We start from the raw sequence: 18,604 nt of genomic DNA, 5'->3' as shown, positions 1-18,604 counted from the left end.
AAACTATTTTATTCCACGCTTTCATTATTAAGCCAGATTTTTAGTATATTTTATTGGTGTGTAATTACCCAAGTTGTTAATAATTTAATTTCCGGAAGTAATTGAGCTAAGAATAATGCAGTAATATCTACCATTTATAAAGTATCCATTATGTGCAAGGCATGTCACAGACATTTTTCTGGTCACAGTGCAAGGCAGTTTTGTGTGCACCTAAACATCAGAAAACTAATTTCAGAAGTTTCAGCAATTTGCCTAAATGTCAGATAGCTTGAAATTGAGAGTTTAAAATCAACTTCAGTTCTATTTGCTTCAAAGCCCATCTTCTCTGCCCTTTAGTATTTTCTTTCTGACATGGACAGCTGTGTAGCTCTGGCTCTTGTTAAGGCTTTCAATTACACACGGGTGTGGCTTTTTTTTGGATATAGTCCTTTCACATCCCCGGGAATGGTTTGCATTCTTAGGGTTTTGAAGAGCCCAGGTCTAGGTATCTCTAGCACTATGAATTTTGATCATAGAATTAAAATGCTTTTGGGTATGCAGCAGAGAGGAACCTCACAGGACTTAACTTTGACTTGAAAAAGACAAACTAATAGTAAAAAGAGCTTTGAAAAAGATTCTTACAGGAGAGCATCACAGTATCAGGGGATTCCTGATACAACTCTGGAGGTTGTTTGGAAGGGGTAAGCTAGTCTTTTTCTCAATCATGCCTGATATTTTTACTGGGCAGATTGTGAGCCTTTGAAGGATGGAGACATGTCTTCATCTCCGAATACTCAGGGCCTGGCATAGTGACTCAAACAAGTTTGAATGAATGCATTAAACATGTAATAGATGCTTCTCAAGTGATCAGTTCAAAGGTCAGTTGTCTTTTTTTTTTTTGTTTTTGTTTTTAGGTCAGTTGTCTTTAAAATTAGGGGCCACAAAACTTTAAGATTACTCTTTGCATGAAGTGAAACAGGCTTTGGTTGCTAGAACCTGTGGCCATGCAAGTTATGGGCTAGTCCCTCAGTTTATTTAAAGTGATAGAAAATTTCAGATTTGGGATGTGTAATTTATGGGTATAATACCTAACCCAATTCTTCAATCACAAACACCTCGATAACACGTCCCTCCCTCCTCCACATACACAGATACACCTGAGCTTCTGTTGAACCTTCATGAGTTGGTCGGTTCCTTTTTTCTCTATCACACTCCTCTGCTCAGCAAAGTGGCATAAAACTCTAAGGAAGATCTCTTGGCCACATATTTGATCATGATCAGAGAGGCGGAATAAAACACATTTCCTAAACAGGAGTGCTGTGCATTTCAGATAACTTTTCTAACATTTTGTCTTGTTTGATTTTTATTTTAATTAATTAATTAGTTAGTTGATAATTAAGTCAGCCAGAAGTTAGGCAGAACTAAGACCATGTAAATGAATTGGCCAAAGGCCAAGGTGAGGGGAAGAGCTGTGGCTGCTTAATGAATACACTGGAGAAGCTGGCTATTTGCTTAGCCCAGTTCTTTTTTTTTTTTTTTTCTTTTTACATGTATTATGCACCATATTCTTACAATAATACCTAAATTTTTACAAATTTTTTCAGTATTTCTAGGCTACACAGTTTGTCAGTTTTTTTCAAAGTGCCACAAATCTCCAAAAATTTTCTCATATATGTGTGTGTCTGTGTGTATGTATATGTGTATATATATATATATATATATATATTTAAAAATTCACTTAACCAACTTATAGTACTATAAGCCCAGTTCTTCAACAGCTCAGAGCTGAGATATGCCTGCTCACCGGCTGAGACCAGTGCTCACAATAGCATGTCTGTGGGAAGTCTGCAGTGGCCAAGTACCAAATTGAAGACTGAAGAGCAAATTAATTGGAGAATAAGACAAAAGAACTCTTAATAGTTTTTTCTTTTTAAAAAGATTTTTATTTATTTATTTAAGAGAGAGAGAGAGATAAAGAGTGCTTGCATGTCCGGGTCGGGTGGGGGTCGCAGGGTGGGTGGCAGTTGGCAGCTAGGGTCAGAAGGGGAGAGAAAGGGACAGGTGGACATGGTGCTGAGTGCAGAGCCCCCTGAAAGGTTGGATCCCATGATCCTGAGATCTTGACCTGAGCCTAAATCAAGGTTTGGATACTAAACTGACTCATCCCAGTTCTTTCTCTTTTTTCTTCTCCTCTTCTCTCTCCTCTCCTCTCCTCTCCTCTCCTCTCCTCTCCTCTCCTCTCCTCTCCTCTCCTCTCCTCTCCTCTCCTCTCCTCTCCTCTCCTCTCCTCTCCTCTCCTCTCCTCTCCTCTCCTCTCCTCTCCTCTTCTCTCTCTCTCTCTCTCTCTCTCTCTCTCTCTCTCTCTCTCTCCTCTCTCTCCTCTTTCTCTCCTTTCCCCCAATGTGGGACTCGATCCCGGGTCTCCAGGATCAGGCCCTGAGCTGAAAGCAGGCGCTCAACTGCTGAGCCACCCGGGGATCCCCCATCATGACTCTTTTTGCATCTCCTTTCGCTTTCTGGTGAGGTACCCTTCACAGTCTAGCTTTTTTCTGCCTGTCTCCCTCACCTGTCTTCTGTGCCTCAAAGAATCCTGCACCTTTTCCCTTAAAGAAGGGTGAGGTGGGGCAGCCCCAGTGGCTCAGCGGTTTAGCACCGCCTTCAGCCCCGGGTGTGGTCCTGGAGACCAGGGATTGAGTCCCGAGTTGGGCTCCCTGCATGGAGCCTGCTTCTCCCTCTGCCTCTCTCTTTCTCTTGTGTCTCTCATGAATAAATAAATAAAATCTTAAAAAAAAAAAAAAAAGAAGGATGAGGTGGGGAGTAGCATTCAGATCTATCATCACATTTATTTCTTGCACTTGTATTCCATATTGACCAAAGATGAATTAATAACTTTCTTTTGTTTTGAAACTATATCAAATATGGTATTAATGCAATGTCTTAAAATACAATTCTCCTGATTTCAGATATAAATTAATTTATGTATGTCATTCAGAAAATATTCAGTGGATTCATTATTAGTTAATATAATTTGTCATAACTAGGTAAATTTCAAAAAGCTAGATAGGCAAATATCCAAAAGGGAAGAGGCAGAGGTGTGTTTTTCCAAAGTAACTGCTCATAGCTTCTTTCTGTAAGCCTCTTGAAACCCAAACAATACAACCTTATCCAATCAATGAGTATTTATTAAATGCCATATAATACATGATAGATAATTGAGAATTTGAAGTTAAAAGAAAATATTAGGTAGACATAAGGCTTACTCTCAGGTAGCCAGGAGAACCTATTAAAGTAATGCCAAGAAGAATACCATCTAGGATATATGTTTAGGAACCATAAATATTGTCATTAAATGTTTTAAATATTCTTTGATATGTAATAGATAATTATCCATCATGATATAAGGTTTTAGATTTATTCTTCTTTGAACTGTTCTGTCCTCTTGGGGCTTCTTTAGCTGACATGTATTCAGAATACAGTCCAGAATCTGAATATGTGCATTTGCCACCTTCCCTGGAAAAACCTCAGTGGATGCCAAATGGAAGGGGAAAGAATGAAGGAATCATGAGCTAAATCAGGAGATACAAAGGGCTGGGTCTCTCCTTTGTGAAAAATTGGAAATATCTATTGTGTCTTAATCTCTGTGCTTATAGTTTTAGAGAGCCATAGCAGAGAGGAAAAAGAAATTCACCTTTCTTGGGGAAACTTGATTCAAAAAGATTTTGTATGTCCCATATTCAAGTGACATTTCAAATCCTACTAAAGACAAGTAGGTTAATTGTTGTAGTAAATAGTTGTTTATATATTTTTGCCTGCTTAACATCTTTTTTTCAACATCTGGGAATTTCCCCTTTATGAAGCAGATACTTCTTCTCACTATAAAGTTGGGCATGTCATATAGTCACCTTCCTGATGTTTCTTGCAGGTTGGGGATGGGCACATGACCTCAAAGTTTCACCAATATATATCTCTTCCCAGATTTGTGTGGGAGGCTGGTGAAGAGAATAATTTCAGAATCCATCTGGTGAAAAGATGACAGGGATGACAATTGCATCCAGTTCCTGAAGGCAGTCGGGGGCAATAATTAATGTGGTATCCTGGTCTAGAGCCTTATGTTGGTGTTACCTGACAGAGGTGCTATCTACAGGGTCCAAGCCATTGGGGGTGGCAGGGATGACTTCATGATTTTGGGAACTGTTTCTGACTACTAGGCCCTCAGGCTTGAATCTCCAGTTTTCTTACTCTGTGAATGCCCAACATTCTTCTGAAAATCTCTTTTCTGCTTAAGTGAGTCAGGGTTAGTTTTTGATGCATGGAAATAGGAGGCTTGACCAATACTAGGCAACTCTCCTTGGAATAATGATCAGAACTCACATCTCTGGTTTTACTAGGTAATCCTCAGAAAATAGTTTCTCAAATTTAAAATCTTGGAGAAAATTTTTAGTAGTAAATTTATACTTTGTTGACCAACATAATCTTTCCAAAATACAAATGTTTCCATTTATACTATAAGACTGGCATAAAAATGATTTCCTATTCTAATTAACACACAGGAAATAGAGCAAGAGCTAGACTAGGCAACCTGCACAGTTGCCTGCTGGCTCCTTTAGAGACTCAGAGAGAAGATGTTTTAGACTGAGAGTTAGGCTTTCAGGCTGGAAATTTCAGTCCTAGAGTTTTAATGGGCTCATCATTCTTAATTTACTTAGTTGCAGAGAGCCTGAGAGAACACTGCCTTCTGGAGTCCATGCATAAGTGACACTATAGGATTTGGTGGTCCTGAACATGCTCCTGGTGAGCACTGTATGTAACACAGGAGAGATGTGTCATAAAAGCACCTGTATGAGGGGTCAAAACATCAGATGGGTAGCTCTTTGAGTGCCTGGCTTCATAAGGATAAAATCTGGAATGTTTTGAGAAGTAAGTAGATGGATCATCCTTTGGGGATGCCAATGAAAATATCATCATTAAAAAATAAGTTATGATAAAGAGTTTGAGGTAACTTTCTGAGAAATACCTTGGAATCAGTTGTTCTTTTCTGATGATCATTAAGTAACTAGAGGGAGGCAGGTTTGACATATTCTGGGTAAAGAAAGAAACCTGACCAAGTCCCATGCCTGACAAGATGGCCATATCATCTCAGGAAGAAGAGGTCATGGAGGATATGGAATCAGGGCCAATGAAGGGGCAGTGCCATCCAGACCACAGCTTTATTCCCTGGAGGGTGAGTTGTTAGGGCATTAGCTTCCTTGGTTGTCTTCATAGAGAATGGTGGTTGGCTCTTATTACCTGTGCTAATGATAAAGGAGATGAAGAGAGTGGTAAATCCAAAATAACAGATGTCCCCAAACAGTTTAGGCTTAGTTTTGAATATCTTTCTAAGAAATAAAACAATAGAAATCTCAAAGGCCTTACCTCCTTTCTTTATATTTGGACAAAAAGCATCTTATTTAGGAACTGAATATAGTAATAATTTCTCCCACTTGTTGAGTTTCTACGGTACTCCAGGAAGTGGGCTGGGTGCTTTTTGTATGTTATCTCATTTAGTTCTCATGAAAAATCCATGAGGAAGGTATCATTATTATTCTCACATATAATTTTGTAGATTTAGTGTGAAGACCTTGACCAAGAACCTATCATGCAGTGTTCCTAGTCATACCAATGAATCAAATAGGAAAAACAAAGATGTCACAAAAATTAAAATAAAATTTACTTCCAATTACTTACTAATCAATAAACAAGTTTATCTGTCACCATTAACACTGCTAATAATCAGCTCGTAGATAGTTTTAGATTCTTCTTACTGAATATTTTCATAGGAAATTTCATGATAACCAAAGAGGAGAAAAAAAATCAAAGCAAACGTTTCAAGGAGTATTACCTTTGTTGCATTCAGCTGTGCAGAAACAAAATCATAACCCGATATACTTGCGCATTCATTTTTTGTTTCTTAACCACATCAGGCCTCAGCTGGGAGTGTTTGCTGCCTTATCTTTTATGTTCTGTAGTGTGTCTGGGTATCACCTTGATGTGTTAATCCCAAGTTTTAAGCCAGTGGTGATCAAACTTTTACATGCATAAAAATCAGTCAGAGTGCTTGTTAGAAAGGTACATGTGTTGGCTTCACCCCAGAGTTTGTGATTCATCAGCTCTGGGGTGGGGTGCAGCAATTTCCATTTTTAACAGGCAGCACAGCTGTTTCTGATGCAAGTAGTTCTGGACACTTTTTGAGAAACTCTACCCATGTGAGAAATGACAGTGGTGATGACCAGGGCAGCATCCATGGGCCAGGTAATGGTGGGATATTCATAAGGCACCTTGTTTACTTGAAACCTTTTCCCTGCCTACTTGTTCCTCCCACATTTCTTGTTCTCCTTGTCTTCAATCCAAGTCCCAATGGATTCCTCTCCTGCCACCATCAGATCTGTTTAGAATAAATACCAAGAAGCAATGTCTTGCTGATTGATTGTCTAGGCTTAGCCTATCAGTGAGGTGGGAACCTGTGTTCTGGTATTTCACTTACAACTTGGTCCCAAAAACTGGAAATCTTACTCTAAATGAAGAAATTCATTTAGAGGTAATAAACTACCGTCAAGTCTTTCAACAAGTGTGGGTTCTATTCTGTGGGCAAAGCCTTGCTGTGAAGAGCATGAAACCCTGAATTGGGGCTTGGTCACTTATAAATTGCACAGTTCTGAGCCTGTAGTCATTTATACTCTTAGAAAAATAGCTGTGTCATATGCAAAAAAGAAAATGATAATCCCAACATTGCCTAGTTGCTCAGATGACTCAATGTTGTCATTCATTAATTTAACAAATATTTGTTGTGCATTATGAGCCAGGTGCTAGTGGAGTCAAGTAATAGTCATTAATTTTGAACTCACCCAATCCTTGTTTCCTGTTCACATTTTTCTCTTTTGTGTATGTTCAGCATCCTTATCTTTTAATTATCTAATTTCCTGCCAAACATAGTCCATATGAAATTAACATTTGTAAAACTTTTGAGTAATATGTATATTCCTTATTTACAGCTAAAAGAAACACATGCATTATTTTATTTAATTATCTAATATTTATCAATTACCTAGTAATCATTAATTACCTAATATTTACCAATTACCTTTATTAGTTACCTAATATTTTTAAATTATCTATTATTTATTAAGTACCTATGATGATAGGTGACAGCCAACCAGGGAAGATGAATATTCAACAACTAATTTCACAATTATTGGAACACAGTAAATTCTGCAAAAATTTAAAAGTGATCTATAAACTAGAACAGGAATATTTGGCCTAGTTGGTGGGATGGTGTGGGCAAAAAATACTTCCTTGAGGAAACAAAATGTAAGCAAAGTTTTAAAAGGAGAATGTGAATTAACCAGGCTCAAGTAAAGGAGAGTGGGCTGACCAGGGGAAGGTTTCAGGGAGAAGGTTCCTGTATTTCTTCCCAAGCAAGAAGGAGCATGACACTTCTAAGGAACTTGAGAAAACTTGTCCTTAGAAAGGTTAGTCTCCTTGCTGGTGGGGAATGGACTGGAAGAGGCAAGTCAAGGAAAACTGGGAGCTTGGACCAGAGAGGTCATAGAAAATGTGGACTAACGTGGCTGGGTAGAGAGATTATGTAGGAGCTGAAACAGAAAAGTCTTATCACTTGATGGGAGATGGCATGCAGAGGGCAGAGAGGTGTGGAGCAGCCCATGTTCTTGGCTCCCCAAGTACTGTTGGAGAAAGAGACCATTCATCACAATGTAGCTGATATTTCTAATGTTGTCCTGTTGCTATGAGGCAGTAGGAGTAATAACTCCTGTCACTATGTTGTGCTTAGCATAGTGTCACTAGAAGAGCAGTGGTTGGAAGTCAAAGAAATCCATGTTGTGATGCCAATTCTGTCACTAGTTTGGGGAAATCTCTTAACCACTTGCTGTAGATTGGGTTTTATCATTTGTAAAATTTTGGATTCTAAACTGTCTAAAATTTCAGTTCTGACTTTTTATAGTGCTTTATGTTGAGCTAATGATGTTAAGTCAATTAAAATGTAATTCAACAGTGTTTTTCTTTTTTCTTTTTTCTTTTTTTTAGCATTTTACGAAGTCCTTGTAACCTCATTCAACTAGAAGTCTAAGCATTATCCTTGAATCCTTTCCCACAAATGCCACATCTAACCTAGCATCAAGTCTTGTCAGTTCTACCCATAAAACAGATCTTGAACCTGCCTATGTCTTCATTACTGCTATTACCTCCCTAGTCCAAGTCACTATTCATTCCTTCCTGGATACTGTGATGGTATCCTAACTAGTTTCCTTCTTTCTACTCCTGCCTTCCCACAACCCACTCTCCATGCAGTATCCATTTCATTTAAAAAATGTAAATCAGATCATGTGACTAATGACCAAAACTTTTTGCTGATTTCCTATCATACTTAGAATAAAATATGAGCTCCTTCCTTTTTCTCATGAAGTCCTTCTTCATTTGTACCCTCACTGCCTCCTCTTCCTCTTTGTTTGGCACTCCTCAGTCTCAGGCTCTTAGCTGCAGTATGGTTTTTTTTTTTTTTTTTTTTTTTTTTTTTAACAGGCCAACCTCCTTTGTGCCTTAGCAAACCATTCCTTTTGACTAGAAGATACTTTCTTGGCTCTTTGCATGCCTGGTTTCTCTTCCTCATTCAGTTCCCATCCTAGATGTTTCCTCTTTAGACAGATCTCTCTTTAACTACCCAATCTGGTAGCCTCCTGGTCACTCTCAAGCACTTTGCGTTATTTCAGTTCTCTGAAGAGAATTTATCATCATCTGAGATGTGAATTGCATGTTGATTAGTTGTCTTCTCCCAGAATATAAGCTCTATGAGAGAAGGAATTTTATCTTTCTCATTGTTATCATGTTTCCAGTGCAAAATAGTCTTTCATGTATTAGTTACATGGGAAATATTTGATAAATAAATGAGTGAACGGGGACATATCAAGGAGCAAGACAGTTCTTATGGATTTTATAATCTTACAAAGTGCATAATTTGTTATACTTGCAGGGTTTATGGGCAGTCAAGTAGTTAACATTTCTTAAATTCAATATCAAAGTTCTTTACCACGGTCTTTGCAGCCTCTGTTTAGTTGCTGCCACATCAAGCACACGTCCCATTTTTTTTTTCTGAGAAGGTTAGATCATCCTATAAAAAAGAAATAGCTCTTAAACTAAAACATTGATGAAAATATGACTAGACTCTATTTTATCCAGACGAATAATTTGTGTTCCCAAACTGTTAGTATTGCTGTTATTATATTTTTTTAGTGCATGACAATTTTGGTAGGATGTCAAATATATTTTCCAGTGTTAATGAAATATTAAAGCAAAAGGAGCTAAAAGATCCTGTAAGGGATTCTGACCTGTTTTGCCTCTAAGCTATTCTATGACCTCTGAACAACTTTGTCCCTTATTTTCCTGACCTGTAAAGACTAAATAATGTAATAGAAATCTTTCATTTTCAGGTTACATAGAAGGAAAAAGTCAGATTCTTCCAGTCTCACAGCCACTCCCTAGAGATCATTGAGTATCCTTGAAAAAAAAAAAAAAAAGAATCTATTGGCTCAGCTAGTGAGAGTCATTTACTGCCCCCCTCCCCCACTGTTCTGAGGGTTGACTGCCAGCCTGGGATCATGCAAGGGCATTGTAAGGTCTTACTTTTCTTAATGTTATTTTTTCATCTGTCTTCCAGAGTGTCTGAAATGTCTACCACAAGAATAGCTCCTTCTGGTTAAGAGGTTATCTCCAGGGAGACATGTTTAAAATGAGCTCCTTGTGTAGATAACACATGAGCACCATTTAGCACATCTGTACTGATTGGATTATTAGAATAGAAGTTGCCTTCCAGAAGAAAACTTGAGCTAAGGGAATGGCATATGTCATTTTCTGTTCCTTCTTTCTTTGCATCCATCCCTCTTTAGAAGTAATACTTCTAAGGTCAAAACTACTGTGAGGCCATAGGTAGAATTAAAAAAAAAAAAAAAAGGAACAGCCTCTCTCAAGGAACTTTCAGTGTAGTGGAGCTGATAATAATATAAAATTTAACTAGAGTATACAGGCAAAATGAAATAAACATTATTAAATTATAAGGACAGGAGTAGTTCATGTTAGCATGGAATATTGGGACCAGCTTTGTGGAGGAGATAGAATTTCATCTGAGCTTGAATTGGGCTTTGAAGAGCAAGGAGGATTTCAATAAACAGAGGTGGAATGATAAGGGGTAAAAATAGGAAAGGAGAGCACTTTCTCTCTGAGAGAACAGCATAAACAAAGGCAAAGTAAATTTTGAGGAAAATTAGAATTTGCAAATATCTGGGAAGTGAATTGTTTTCATTTGCTTTATTGAGGCATAATTCACCTACAATAAACTATACACATTAAAGTGTGTAATTTGATAAACATGTATACACCTGTGAAATAATCACCATAGCCCATATGGTGAACATTATCCACCCCCCACAAAGTTTCCTCATGCCCCTTGACAATTCCTCCCTCTGGCCCCTTTAGACAGCCAAATGACCTGCTTTTTGTCATTATATAAATGGAATTGTACAGTTAATTCTTTTTTTTTTTCTTGTTAGGGTTTCTTTCACTTAGCATAAATATTTTGAGGTTCGTTTATGCTATTGTCTATCAATAGTTCATTCCTTTGTATTGCTGAATTGTATTTTATTGTATAAGTATACCACAATTTGTTTATCTATTCACTTGTTAATGGAATTTGGGATCATTTCCAGTTTGTGGTTATTACAAATAAAGCTGTGTGAACATTCTTGCCAAGATCTTTACATGAACATATGCTATCATTCCTCTCGGGAAAATATCTAGAGGTGGAATAGCTGGATTGTATGGTAGGTGTATGCTGAACCCTTTAAGAAACTGCCAAACTCTTCCAAAGTGGATTGCCATTTTACATTCACCGTAGCAATGTGAGTTTCAGTTTTTCCATACCTTTGTCAACACTTGGTACAGTCAGACTTTGAATTTTAGCCTTTGTAATCAAAGTGTGGTGGTACTTAATTGTGGATTTAGTTTTCATTTTTTCTAAAGACTAATGATATTGAGCATTTTTTTCATGTACTTATTTGCCATTAGGATATTTGCTTTGGTGAAGTGTGTTTATGTTTAAATCTTTTGTTTATTGATTAATTTTTTAAAATTGAGTTTTGAGAGTGCTTTGGATATAAGTCCTTTGCTGGCTATGAGACTTAAAAATATTTTCTTTCTGTTCATAGCTTGTCTTTTCATCCTCTTAACAGTGCTTTTGAGGAGCAGACATTCTTGATTTTGGTAAATTCCAATTCATTAACTTTTCTTTTTACGGATAGTCATGTTCACATTTTTTTCATAATTTCTAAGAAATCTTTGCCTATCTCAAGGTCACAAAGAGTTACAATTTGTTTTAGAATTTTATAATTTTTGATTTTAAATTCAGATCTATGATCTATTTTGAGTTTATTTTTATATATGGTATGAGATATGGCCTGAAGTTAATTTCTTTTAATGATTCATTTGTTGAAAATGTTATACCATTTATTGAAAAGATTATCCTTTCTACATTGACTTGCCTTTGCATCTTTCTAAAAAATTTGTTCTCCATATATGGCTAGGAATATTTATATTTTCTTGTTCTGTTCCACTGTTCTATTTGAGCATCTTTAGTCAATAAAGATAATTCTGAATTTTTATACTAAATCTTGAAATCAGATAGAGTTAATTTGTCAATTTGTTCTTCCTTTTCAAGTTATTTTGGTCATTCTAGGCTGTTTGCATTTCCAGAATCAGTTTTCTAATTTTTACAGAAAATCCTGCTGAGATTTTGACTGGGATTGAATTGAATCTGCAGATTAGTTTGGGTGGAGTTGGAGTTAGCCTAACAATGTTGAGATTTCTGATCAATTAAAAGGTATATGTTCCTATTTATTTAGGTCTTTTAAATTTTTCCTTTGCAGTTTTTTTGTTTGTTTTCATTGTACAGATTTTCCACATATGTTTTTTGAGATTTATCCATATTTCATGTTTTTTTGATGCTATTTTAAATGGAATTTTTAAAAGATTTAAAAATTTATATATTTGAGGGGCGACCACAAGCAGAGGGAGAGGCAGACAGAGAGGGAGAAGTAGACTCCCCACTAAGCACAGGGGTTCAACCTCAGGATCCCAAGATTATGACCTGAGCCAAAGGTCATAATCTTAACCCAATGCTTAACCCAATGAGCCACCCAGGTGCCCTGTAAATGGTATTTTTTAAGTTTCATTTTTTGATTGTTTATTGGCAGTACATAGAAATTCATCTGGATTTTATATCTTGACCCTATAACTTAAAATTTAGCTATTTTATTGGTTCTAATAGCTATTTTATAGATATTGTATTTTCTATATCAATGACTATGTTATCTGTGAGCAAAGACAGTTTTATTTCTTCCCTTTTTACCTGGATACCTTTTATTTCTTTTCCTTGGCTTACTGAAATGACTAGGATCTCCAGTACAATATCGAATAGAGTTGGGAGAGTAGACATCCTTGCCTTGTCTTGATCTTAGGGGAGCATTGTTTTTTACTATTGTTATCTGGCTGAATTGTATTCTCCCAAAATTCATGTATTAAAGTCCTAACCTGTGTTACTTCAGACTGTAGCTGTATTTGGAGACAGGGCCTTTAAAGAGGCAATTAAGTTAAAATGAGTTTATGTGGGTGGACCTTAATCCAATGTGATTATTGTCTCTGGAAGAAGAGGACATTGATACCCACAAGTAGTAGTGAGGAAAGATCATGTGAAGACAGAAAGATTCCTATCTAGGAGTCAATGGGGAAGGCCTCTGAATGAAACAAATCTTGCCAATACCTTGACCTTCTAGCATCTAGCCTAACTTCCAGACCTGTGAGAAAATAAATTTCTGTTGTTGAAGCTACCCAGTTGGCAGTGTTTTGTTTTGGCAGGATTACCAGGCCAATACAACCATTAGGTATGGTGTTAGCTGTAGGTTTTTTGTAGATACCTTCTACCAGGTTTTGGAAATTCTATTATAAGTTTGTAGAGAGTTTTAATCAGGAATGTAAGATTTGTCAAAGCTTTTCTGAATCTATTGAGAAGATCTGATATTTTTATTTTTTAGCTTGTTAATAGGGTGACTCAAATGAATTGCAGTAGTGATTTAATATGCCATAGAAATTCCTATGAGTGGGAAATAATGATATTTTTCAGGTCTTTCTGTGCTATCAATGAAACAAAAATGTACTTAGCCAAAAATCAGCCTATACTGGTTGGTAAAATTCTCTGTGGGATTTCATAACTAGAAAAGAAGCAGTGATAGTGGATAATAAATAGTAATACCTAAAATTGATTGTAATCTGAATCTTGAACTAACTGAAAAACTTCTATGGTTGACTTTATAATAGAGAGAGGTATTAGGAAAATGGAGAATGTAGCAACTGACAAAACCCAAATATTTAAAATATAGTCTGGGATTTGGTCTCCTTTTGGTTAGATTTTGTCCATACATCTTTGTTCACAATGGAGGTATGAAGAATGGGTAGTTTGTGTAGGTGATATTTAAAGACTTTGAGGAAGGTGTCCTCCTCCTCTGCAAAAGCAGCTGCTCTGTTTTATTAGCAGTTCATTTCTTTGGGTGAGCATGGACTCTTGTAAAATTAGATTTCATTTGGAGAACCAGTACTTTGGGCTGTTTACTGTCGATAACCAGTTTCAGGTGGTTTGCTTTCCTACAGGCCATTTTGCTAAGATCAGAGCACTAAGAAGCTAAGAATCTTATTAAATGAGTTTAGGATTAAAAAAAATGAGTTAAGGATAATTGTGAAGTATGAAATCATCACATTACAGGACACTGCCTGGTTAGAAGTTTGGTGGTGGGCAACATGAAGGCATAAGAGCTCAAGGCAGGTCTGGGGCTGGCAGGGAAAAGAAAGTGACACATTCCAGGAGGCAAAGTGGGGTGCACAAAGGGGAAGTAGGAGATTATTGAGTATTATCTAATAAAACAAATACATATGAGGACTTTCATGTGCTGGAGTCCAGTCTGGACATAAGGATGAACAAGTTAGTACTTTTATTTTATTATTTTTAAAAAGATTTTATTTACTTATTTATGAGAGACACAGAGAGAGGCAGAGGGGGAAGCAAGCTCCCCGCCAGAAGCCTGATGCAGGACTTGATCCCAGGACTCCAGGATCATGTCCTGCTCAATCACTGAGCCACCCAGGCATCCCAAGTTAGTACCTTTAAATGAGAGTAGGGATGGGAGTGAGGTGAGAAATGGCTTGAGGGAGGAGCAGGGAGATGGATGGGAAACAAGGGGGTAATTTGATATGCCAACAGCTGTCACAAAAGTGCTCACAATTGGGCTGGAGCAAGGCAGAGGCAATCTTGAGAGAGTAGCTAGAGAAGGGAGTCGGTTAGTAAAGCCCTAGACAGGAGAAGACCAATAAAGAGTTCTATTATGGTTTTGATGATACCTGCATATTCCCATAGGATATTTAGTTTTAAAGGAAGATTGCATTGTTTTCCATATTCTGTGTTTGCTAGGGCAAGATGCTAAGAAAAAGAAAAATAGCTTATAAGAAGAATAGAAGAGTCACGTAACACTTGGGGAACCAAAAAGTCTGTTGGCTCTCATCTCTGAGCATTTGGTTAATTAAAAATTTCTTGATATGGGATAAACTTTAACCCATTAATGATGTTTACTGCTAAACATGTGTACAACGAGATAGCATAATAAAGTAGGTAAGAGCAAGGGCACTGAGCCGTGTCACCCAGGTTCCAATTCTGGTCTCACTCTTTATTGCTTATATTATTTTTGAGCAAATTAACCTTTCTTTACTTCAGTTTCCCCATCTGGAAAGTGGAATTAATAGAAGATTTTTTAATGAGGCCAGTCGAGCTAAATGTGCAAGTTGCTTAACAATGCCTAGCACATATGAGATAGAGAATGAATATTATTTTAATTATAGAATATGAGTTTGGAAGAAGGGGAGATCTGAATTTCAATCCTGGCTCTGCTATGTACCTACTGGCCTCAGTTTTTTAAATCATACAATGGATGTAGTAAGTTTTGTATGGTCACTATATGAATTAAATGACATAAAATACATAATGCCTAATCAATTATCTGATTATTCATTGACACTTCATAGCTATTGTCTATTATTATTACATAATTTTTAATGGTCATCTCTGACCATAGTTTTTTCAGCGTGACCTTTAACAAGCTATTGCCTAGGAGGATTAAAAAAAGTATTCCTATGAATTTAGTGATTTCCTTTATACATCATAGACTGGGTGAAAATCAAGTCTTTTTTAGAATTAAGCTGTTCATTTCTAGCTCTGTTTCAAGGAAGAGAGAACTGAAAATATGATATGTGGCAATATGGTTAGAGTACTTAGCTAAAAGCTAGCAATGTATTGACTAAATCTTACAAATATATTTATGTATTTTTTAAAAAATTTATGTGGCATCTCTAATCAGTGGGGAGAAGATGAGATAAATTTCATTAAATGATATTGGTATTGTGATAATTAAATAGTCTATTGGGAAAAATAAAGTTAATCCATAGCTTAACTATATTCCATAAAGCCCAAAGATATTACATATAAAATATGAAATCATAAAAATCATAAAAGAAAAAACTGCAGATGCATTATATTTTTACCTTTGGAATGGAGAAGGGTTTTTGTCGCTAAGAATTCAGAAGTCTTAAGAGGCAGATACGTTTGACCACAATAGACAAATATATATTTACACAGCAAAACTATCATAACCAAATCAAAAGATGAATTGGGGAAAATGATCTGTAATTCTTATGCATAAATGAGTAATGTTCTTAATATATACAGAACTTCTAGAGGTTGGTAAGAAAAAGACTAGATGTATCTTTTAAAGTGGACGAATAATATAAATAGACACTTCACAGGAAAGGAAATACAGCCGGACCTTTAAAAATGTGAAATATGTTCAAAGTCATTCATAATAAGATAGATAAATGCTAATTAAACCTATACCAAAAAAGTATTTTTTCACCTATCATTTTGCAATGGTACCTTCCCTATAAAGTGCAATTTGGCATTATCTATCAAAATTATAAATGCATTTTCCTTGGACCTAGAAATTTTACTTCTGGAATTCATCCTTCAGATAAAATTGCACACAAAAGAATGGCTTATATACAAGCTTATTTGTTCTAACCTGGTTTTTAATAGCAAACATTGCAAGTAACCTATGTGTCCACCAATAGGGGACTAATTTAAAAAATTTTTGGTCCATTCCCTAGAACGCAATACAAAGCAGCTCTAAAAAAGAAAAATAAGTTTTCTATGTTCTGAAATAGAAAATTCCTCCAGATGTATTGATTTGCAAAAACAAAAAGATCTAGAACAATGTATATAATATTCTATATTTTGTATAAAACAGTGGGAAGAAAATGAATATAAATTTGCATGCGATTATAATTGCATAAAGCAACTCTGGAGAGATACATAAGAAACTACTAAAATTGATTACCTTTGGGGTGGCAGGGGGCAAACAGGGCAGAGAGAAACAGGAATGGGAGTGAGATCTTTAACTACGTTGTTTTTTAATATCGTTTTAATTTATAACTCGGTACATTTATTACCTGCTCAAAAATGAAATAAGTTAAAATAAAATTCTTCTGTCTCTTGAATCAACAGTTACAATCTTCCCAGGATCTTGGGAATCTACAGATAATGTTATTTTTCTTGAAATAATTTTGTCTTTTCATTTTCCATTTTATCTTATTAGTCTCCCATAAAGCCTCACAGAACATAATGAACCTAGAGCCCAATAGGAGATGATGTAGTGCTGTGGTCAGCCACCAGCAAAGTTGGACCAATTAAGATATTTTCCTCCTGATATCTTAATAATTTCCATTTCTTTTGTTAATCTGTTTCCCTAAAAAACAAATAACTCAGATGGTGCTAAGTTAGCATCAGTTGTAGATATGCACGCTGGACGGGCAGTTGTGTTAGAACAAGTTCTATTATAAGCCATCTTATGACAAGCTAGATAATTTCTTACATGATTATTCATTTATGATTGGAAATAGTGCTCCATGTCATATATGAAGTTCAAGAACTGGCAAAGGCAAAAAAGATTTTCACTATAAGATATTTTACTGGAAAAGGCCAAGTGTTTGATATTTTTGGCCTATGAAGCTGATTAGCTCTGAAGAGCCAAACAACAGATTTAATTTTATCAAATTAACCAATGTTAAATGTACAGAGTTAAAAATGATTTTTTTCTGTTTATTAATGCCTTCAATGTTACCCCTTGTGCTTTAAAATAAAATGCAAGGTTCAACCTTATGATTGAAAGATTAGACGAGGCTTGAACCAGTAAAAATAGATTTTTTTAAAGGAAAAGTTATTTTGAGTGGAGTGCTAGCTGTACTAGACAAATTCAGTCGGGCCTCCTCTTCAGTCTTGTCAAAGCTTAGCACAGTCCAGAAGGCACTAGTGTGTATGCCAAAAAATCAGAGCAGCAGCAGTTAAAAAAAATAAGTGCACTAAGAAATATTAAATGGAAAGCCAATGCCTATAAATAAAAAGGCAAGTGAGCACTAATCAATCATAAGTAACTCTGAACAGAAAATAGGAGTTGGAAGGGTGAGAGAGATTTCACATACAACATATGAGACTAGATACAAATGATTTAATTAAACTGCATTCCTTCTACATAAGACTCAAAATCTCTAAATGTTAAGAAAAACTGGAGTATAGAAATGCAACGTCTTGCTTTGCAATCTATAGCGGATGAGTAGCAAGGCATATGCCAACAGCAGAAATAGAAGCAGTTGATGAATCCTGGGTGAGTGGAAGTGTTTCATTATCTGTATCTGTTTCTTGCTATTCATCTCAGCTTTACGGCTCTTACTAAAGGACCAAATTCTTTCCACTCTGAACAATAGCAACCTCTACAACCTTGGAATTTGGGTAAAAATCACTAAACAGAATACAAAACTAATTCCAATGAATATTGAATACATTTGATTAAAAGTTAAAATAGTAATCCAATAAATTAAGTAAATGTTAGAGGGACCAGAGAGAAGGTAAGGAAAGAGAGAGGCAGAAGGTTGGTAATTTATAAGAGTGAGAAAGGGGAAATGTATACATGACTGCCTGCTGGCCAGCCACAAAAAAAGAGGAAGTTAACTCTGGACATTGTCTAGTTGACCTTGGAGACCAATATTGTCTTAGGGAATTATTTATACTGCTCAGTGGAATTGGACCATATGTCTTTCTTTTTAGAAAAGAACTTGAATCTTTTTAAATAAGTGGTCTACTTAAACATTTGGATTTTAAGAAATAGGTTTAGATTGATAAAAACACTCTACAGGCTTCTGGATATCCATGATTTTATGTTTTGAATGAATTGTAGATAAGTCAGAAAAAAATATTTCTTCTTATATACATTTAAGTTTTAAAATGAAGAGTATTTGGAATTTGGGAATTATAATTTGAGAGATTTTCCAAACTCTGCCTGCCTATCTATCTATCTATCTATCTATCTATCTATCTATCATCTATCTTTATGTTTATACAAAAAAAAATCTCAATACTATTGTTTGTTCTCAATTCTAT

General features: G+C 35.9%; 1 long non-coding RNA gene across 3 annotated transcripts in view; it reads left to right on the top strand.

The window, feature by feature from the left end:
• Positions 1-2,013: 2,013 nt before the first annotated feature.
• LOC112665522 (uncharacterized) overlaps positions 2,014-18,604 on the top strand; it is a 174,573-nt gene continuing 157,982 nt past the window's right edge. The window contains exon 1 of one of the 3 annotated variants that reach the window (XR_007406487.1): positions 2,014-2,120. This is a non-coding gene — a long non-coding RNA (uncharacterized LOC112665522). The other 2 variants (XR_007406486.1, XR_007406485.1) reach the window with 2 other exon arrangements.

Source organism: Canis lupus, chromosome 27 (assembly GCF_003254725.2).
Source record: "Canis lupus dingo isolate Sandy chromosome 27, ASM325472v2, whole genome shotgun sequence".
Classification (NCBI taxonomy): domain Eukaryota; kingdom Metazoa; phylum Chordata; class Mammalia; order Carnivora; family Canidae; genus Canis; species Canis lupus.
Note: the sequence above shows the minus strand (reverse complement) of the source record. Positions and strands in the feature narration are given on the sequence as shown.